Source organism: Gracilinanus agilis, chromosome 3, assembly GCF_016433145.1.
Source record: "Gracilinanus agilis isolate LMUSP501 chromosome 3, AgileGrace, whole genome shotgun sequence".
In the NCBI taxonomy this organism is placed as follows: Eukaryota; Metazoa; Chordata; class Mammalia; order Didelphimorphia; family Didelphidae; genus Gracilinanus; species Gracilinanus agilis.
In genome coordinates, this window is record NC_058132.1 from 299,616,155 (window position 1) to 299,623,899 (window position 7,745).

Below are 7,745 nucleotides of genomic sequence, written 5' to 3' on the forward strand. Positions count from 1 at the left end.
GCTGCTGATTTTTGTTGGAAATATCTAGAAATGCTAATGATTTATGTGGATTTATTTTGTATAATTCTTGATGTTTTTTAACTTGTTGGGAGCTCTGTCTATATTATAGATTCAGCTGTGATCATTGTGTAGCTTGCTTCTTTTGAGGTTTGGGGCTCGTAGATATTTGTAGAAAGCAAATATTTGGATTTCTTCCTGGTCGTTTGACCTCATTCTAATGGTGTCACTCTCAAGGAACTGTTGGAGCAATCTTACTAGCTAATGGAAGTACTATATAAACTATTATATCAGTGTGAAATATTATGAATGGCAATATTATCTGTGAGTTTCCAAAGCTCTCACCTTTAAAGGGTCTATTTTACTTGTCTTAATCACCTCCAGGTGCCACACTCAGGGCAGGGAGACTGGCCTAGTTGAAGCAACAAGGCTCTCTGAGGGAAAGAGAGGAGGCAGCAGGTCTCCACCACCTTGACCACCATCTTCCCTGAGACCCTGACTGGGCCCTGGAAAGAGTAACATTAAATAATGACTTTAGAAAAGAAGCCTTCCATCTGTTTTGTTCTGCATTGTAAGGACCCTGGGACTTTTCCATGTAACTGACAGCTGAAATCTTTCATTATGTGGTGTCTCCCCCATGAGAGTGGGAATTCCTTGAGAACAAGATGTCTTTTCTATTTGTATCCCCAGCACTTAGTACAGTGCATTGCACATAAGCACTTAATAAATGCTTCTTTCATTCTTTTTAAAAATCTTTCCTTTCTTAGAATCGGTACTAAGTAAAGGCTGGCCAACTGGGGTTAAGTGACTTACCCAGGGTCACACAACTAGAAAATGTCTGCAGTCATAATTGAGCCCATGCCTGGCATCCTGTCTACTACGCTACCTAGTTGTCTTTCATGATGGAAGCGGGAACAATTCTTCAGTGAATGAGTGGCTTTAAAAAAAAGTAATCTTTTGACTTAGAATATCTTTACCTCCAGATTCAATTAATCTGGATATAATCTTATGCTTTGGTGTCAATTAAGTAGGTAGTACTTAGGCCTACTGATCTTACCTTCAAGGAATTTCTATTCTGTTCTAACAATAACATGAGTAAACTTAGAGTCCTTTTATGGGAGGCGCTTTTGCTTGGTGGCCAGAGGGCCAACCTTGAAGCCAGGGAGCTGTAGGTGCAACAACAGCCTATGAGATAGCTATGGACGTGACTCTGGGCAAGTCAGTTAAACTCTCATTGTTCCATGGCAATTCTAAAGACTTTTGGTTGCAGAGAAGATACCAGTCAGAGGGTTACTTCACCTGGAAACTCTCAATATCAGTGAAACAACAGGTTCAGACTCTATCCCCAGAGTGCTAGACATATCATTTTATTTAAACCTCACAAGATTCTAGGAACTATAGATATACTTAAATCCTTTGCCCAAAGGACAACAGTGAAATTTAGGGAGGTTAAATTGTTAGACTAATCCAATCTACTTTTGAGGCAAAATTCAAATCCATTTCTTTCCTGTCTCCAAACCCAATATTTTTTTCCATACCAGATTGCTTTCTGAAACACTAAAATAAATAACAATTATAATATATATATAGTGCTTTAAGGGTCACAGAGTACATTATTTCCACTATCTTAAAGGAGGAACCATGAAGCAGTGACCAAGGAGCCTGCCTTCTGGTTAGGAAGGCTTGTGTCCAAGATCTGCATCTGATCCAAATTGGCTTTTTTTTTGATGATTTAATACACATTTTATTTTCAGTGGAACTAACTTTTGATTATGATGTTAAATTCTATATTTCACGTCAAATGAAAAGAACTAAAATATTTTTCATCTATGAAAAAAAGTATAGAGGAAATGCAACTAGCACATATCTTGCAGCACACTTAACTGGTCCAAATAGAAAACTGGGAGCATTCCAGGAATATCTCTAAGATTTTAAATTACATACAAGGCATCAGTCTGTATTGGTGATGGAAATTTCCACACAGGGAGTTAGTTCTCCCAAAGCAATTCTCCTTCCTCTGTCAATAAAAAACTTAAACAATATTTTCCAAAATATCATCCAATAAACATTTATTAAACACCTATTGTGTTCTAGGAGCTGTCTACTTAATTGTTATGCATTAACATCAGTAATAATAATGTATACCACAAAATTTACTGAGGAATTCAATCAATACTCTGAACTGGAACTTGACCTTTACTCTAGATGGAATCATTGCTTTTAATTGCCTGACATAAATCCACTGGATTATCAAAACTTAAGAACCGTGTAGTAGGTGCTGCCATGCCAAATACTAATAATCTCCAAGCTACATAAAAAAAAAAGGCTTTCAAGATATAGAGAGGTAGAAGAGATCAAAACCACCTGGCAACAGGAGGAAATGTATATTATCCCTATTTTCCTGTCTGTTTCTAGAATTGTACGGAGGCAATTCTTTGGGCCTACAGGGTCTAAGTTGACATCCTACTACTTTTTAAAAAAAGTCTTACTTTAGGTCGTAATATCAGTTCTAAGACAAAAGAGTGACAAGGGCTAGGCAACTGGGATTAAGAGATTTGCCCAGGTTCACATAGCTAGGAATTGTCTGAGGCAATATTTTAACCTAGTTTCTCCTGATTCCAGGCCTGGCTTTCTCCATTGTGTTACCTAGTTGCACCATCCTATTAGTTTTATGTACCTCTAAAAAAACAGTTATTTTTTCTACCTGTGCAGTAGTCCATAGAGCATTAAAGATAAAAGAATAATAACATCATAGAGATTTATGATAGAATTGTTTTAATTGGACCTCATTAAAAAGAATGAGAATGAGATGATGATGACTATGATGATAATACTTATAATCAATAATGCCTACACACACAGACATCATTTATAGAACTAGAGGTTTATCCTAAAGGCTGTATTTTACGTACCTCATTCATCATTTCTAACCCTACAGCAAATTATTGTAAAATATGGCAAAAACACCCATCCTATAGTTTGTTGAAGGTTCACCTACAATAAAACATCTCAATAATAATGTTGATGAAAAAATTTATTGAAATAAATAGTAGTGTTAATAAGGAAGGAATTTAGCAAAAATATTTCTCAGCTTAGTGTTCTATCCTTCAGATTTTTCTGATGCACTTCCCCGGACAATTAATTACATAAGAGTATAATAGCTTCCCAGGACAAAAGAAGTGCCCTTCTAACTAATGTGACCCTCTACTTCATCCTCCAGTGTGGGGAATGGAGAAGCCATTTCCTTTTTTGGGAGGAAGTCTAAATGCACATTAGAGATGCTTGAATAGCAAACTATATGGCCCTTTGTTTTTTGGTCAGTGCAAGAGAGCAATCTCTGCCTTGGCTTTGTAAAAACTCCCCAGTGGGAGCCTCAGCTTGGCTTAGCCTCCCAGAATAGTATTAGCCTTGAGTTTCAGTGTGTGCTCTTTGGACTTGGCTTGGCAGCTCTTAGCCCTAGAGCTGTCCTCTTGTCTTTTGAGCCCTCCTGTGGTCCAGGGTCAGGAACCCCTAGCTTTAAGTCTGATGGCTGTTCCTCACTATCTGATCCTTCTTAATGCACCTGGTAAGGATGGATGTTTTCCCCAAGTGCCCAAGGAATGTCTGCTACAGAGAGATCTCTTTGCTTTTTTTTTTTTTTTAAATCAGGAAAATAGGCTTTGAGAACAAGAACTCATATTGTCTATTTTTAGTGGAGGGGGAGGGGGGGCAGAATAAAGAAAAAAATACTGAAGAGAAAGCATTCCTCCCTCCTTTTCTCAGCGCCCCCCTGCTCCCCTCCCCACCTTTGTCCTCTTAACCAAAGAAGTGAAGGCTATGCCCTGTTTGGAGTTTTTTCATTTAGCCAAGGGCTCTGGGGCCACTGGATATTGTTTGTGGGGAATGAAATCAGGTGGACTGAGCTTTATCAGCTGTCCACTGGGAGGCCTGGAGAAAGAGAGATTCCTATCAGAGACTCCTCTTTGGAGAAGAGAGCTCTAAAATGAAATCCAGGTATATTATCTGACTCTGGATCCCTTTCCCAGCAACGGATCACTGTCAGCGCTATTATTTGTGGGAGGCATTTGTTTTCCACCCCTCCGTTGTTGCTTCAGGAACTGTGGGGAGCCAACATTCAATTCAATTCAACAAGTATTTATTGAGGCCTCTAATCAGACCTGAGCTACAGCCTGAAAATGAATGGCTCAGTCAGTCCCTTCCTTTCCGCAGCTCCGTTCTGCTATCTCTGATTTTATTATGCTCTTAAGTATCTTGTGAAAATATAAATGCCGGGCATTTTCATTTAGACAATTATACATCTCAAGCCGAGTTGTTTTCTCAATTTACAGACCGATGTCCCCAGCTCTGCCGCCCTCCGCCTCTGGTTACAAGCTCACTCACTTCTCAGGTTCAAAGGAATGGAACCTGTTTCCCGTCGCCTAATGAATTTATATCAATCCGAGCAGGAGAATTGTCGGGCTCCTGCTTGCCAGAACTAGACTTGAACGTTGTGCGGGAGATTTGTGCCAAATCAAAGCGCGCAGAGATTATGGATCCTCCCCCTGCTACCCTCAGGCCCCCAGACCCTTTTATTTGGGGCGAGCAAAGTAGTTAAAAATGTTAAACTCCCAGTACGCACTGTCAACCACACAATAAGGACACTGAAATAAAATACTCCACCTCAGCCGCAATACTTTATACTTACATACGGCCTTTCATCAAGATGCTTAAAGTGTCTTAGCAACATTAACCCCCTTCCAGGGCCTCCCTGAGAAAGGGGCTAGTTAGGAGCCGACAGAGCCATTGAAGGGTAGATGGATGCCACTTCCTCTCCCAGGGAGGACCTGAAAGAGAGAGGGGGTGGTAGAAAGAATTGGGGGACAACTGTTCCCCAATTCTTTCTACCACCCCCTCTCTCTTTCAGTCTTGCTGACCCCCTCTATAAAAATTCCAGATGCTCAGTATCTTCCTTCTGCCTTTTAGGTACTAGGTATTAAAAGACTTTTCCTTGTCTTGGCTTCATGCGACATCTAAAACCCTACCAGATTCTACAAGAAGCCTGTCCTTGTGTCCTTTAATACTAGTGCCCTCCTTCTCCACTGATTATGTCCAATTTATGATGCATCTGTTTTATTTCTCCTCAGTTGTTTGAATGTGGGCTTCTCCATTAAATTGAGTTCCTAGAGAGCAGGGACTATCTTTTGATTTCTTTATATCCTAGGGGCTTAGCACAATGCCTAGAATATAGAAGGAACTTAAAACGTTTTTTGTTGGCTGACTTAGCCTGGGTCTACCCGTTCTAGGACTAAATGTTCTGGACATTTCTTGTTTCTGGCTTTTCAGAAAAGAAAAGAAAAAACAAAACAAAACAAAACACTTATCTGTAATATCAAGGCTTAGCCTTCTACTGTCTAATATGATGTAAAAATCTATGCTAATACATTTGGTTTGTGTCCGTGTATTAATGCTGGAGTTTTTAACCTAAGACCCTTGGTTTCAAGAGGTCTGTGAATTTGAAAGGGAAATATTTTTTATTTCAACATAATTGGTTTACTTTGTAATCTCCTGGTCTTTATTTCATGCATCTAAAAACATTATTCTGAGAAAAGGTCAATAGGCTTCCCCAGACTTGCAAAGGGACTTAGGAAACAAAAAGTGATAAGGGACACTTGTAATGTGTTATACAATTCAGGAGACATTTTTACACTCCTCCAGAACAGGAAAAGTATCTTCTTTCAATGTCTCCCTGTCATGCCAAGACAGAGGATCTGTCCACTGTGGGCAGACAAATTAACTGATTCCTGACCCAGAAAATTTTTTTCTTTGGTAGATCAATTGGGCACGAAAGCTAATGAATGTGACTTGCTATAGTCTCCCAAAGTCCCAGAGATGAGAGCATCATAGACTTAGAGCTGGAAAGGGCTTTAGGGGTCATCTGGTCCAATATCCTCATTTTACAGGTGAGGCCCAGAGAGATGTTACTGTTCAAAAGTCACATAGGCTATGTTACAGAACTTTGGGACTTTGAACCCAAGTCCTCTCGTTATAGAGCTAATATTCTCTCCACTTCTCATGCATTTAATTGGGAAGCAAATAACAATAACTGATATATAGTACTTTGAATTTTGGAGGCCACTTCAATTATCTTATTTCATGTTTATAATAACCCTGTGACCCCAATATTCCAAGTATTGTTATCCCCACTTGGTTTTGTCTGTTTGTAGGACCTGTGATCTCATCTCTATAGAGATCTCCCAGGGATGAACTCTCTCTTCCAATGCAGATTGGCAGCTTCTCTGAACATTCAGTATTAGAGGGTTGCCTTGGGCACTGGGAGGTTAAGGGAGTTGCCCAGAGTTGCACAGCCAGTATGTGTGCAGGACAAGACATGAACCAAGGTCCTCCTGATGCTAAGGTTCATTCTCCATTCTTACTTCATAAATATAGGGTGAGACCTAGAGTTTAAGTCACACAGTAAGGTTCAGATGTCCCCTCCACTCCAGCCCTCTGTCTTAATCATGTTGCCTCATAGGGTCATAGAATTAGGGTTAGGATGGAATTTAGGACAGAGAAGGGAATGCTTGGGGCTTTGGGATCATAGCAGGTGGAGAGTCCATTGCTGCAAAGAGTTTCTAGTTCAAACCCCAACAGACTTACCCAAGGTTACAAGGGGCATAAATAACAGTTAGAATTCTAAGTCAGGTCCTCTAGCTCCAAAACCAATATTCTCTTTTCACCATGTGGAATTTTTACTTCCAAGTCTTTTTATCTGTTCCAAATGGATCTGGCATTTGTCCCAAGACATAGAGAAGTGTTCCTACACTTCATCCATACCATTACCTCCAGACTAAAGCCCATGCATTTGATGCCTATTTTCCTTGCCCCATAGCTTCGAAGCCAATGACAGAGATCTTCGAGGACAAACTTTGCAGGGCACCAGAAAGAGAGACTATAGTAAAGGGCTACATTTAGTAGAGGAGAGCGCTGAGAGACTTGAAGCCTTGTTGAATGCCTGCTGATTTGCTGTGCTATTTGTAAACTTGAATCAGAACAGAATATTTTCATGATGACCATATGGTTCTAATTACTTTTTGTTGCTATTCAAATTACTTTAAAGGTCTATAGTCTGTATTTTAGCATTTATAATCCTTGGAGTCTCATGTCATACCCAGACCATATTTAGGGCAAGGAACAATAAATGAATTAGCACATAGGAGTGCGAAGAGATCTAACTGGAATTCATGCGTTAGGATTGGCCTGCAGCAATTGGAGATAATTTTTTCCACTGATTCAATGGTCATCCTTGTCAGGGATTTAACTAAGTATCTCTTCAGCAAGACCTTGACCACTGTATAGAAATTGATCAAGTCACAGAATTGCAGAAGAAGAGATGACAAGATCTGAAAGGGACCTCAGCAATTGTCTCTTCAGAGTGTACCCTCTGAGAGAGTATTTGCCCAGAGAGAAAGAAGGGCATGAAAATGAGAGAACATTGGACAATGGATATGCTTGTTTCTTCCTTTATGATCCTGAGCTTTATAATAGCAGACCATGCATTCTTTCTGGTCTGGATAGCCTTTGGACAGTGCTATGAGAATGGTCAGAATAAAGGAAATGAAAGAACTTGGGAAAGAGAAGGGAAAGCTTGAGGCTTTGGGATCATAGCAGATGGAGAAGATAATTTTGGCAAGAGCTTTAATGATCATCCAAAATAGGGTAATGGTGTTCCCTTCACACACACACACACACACACACACACACACACACAC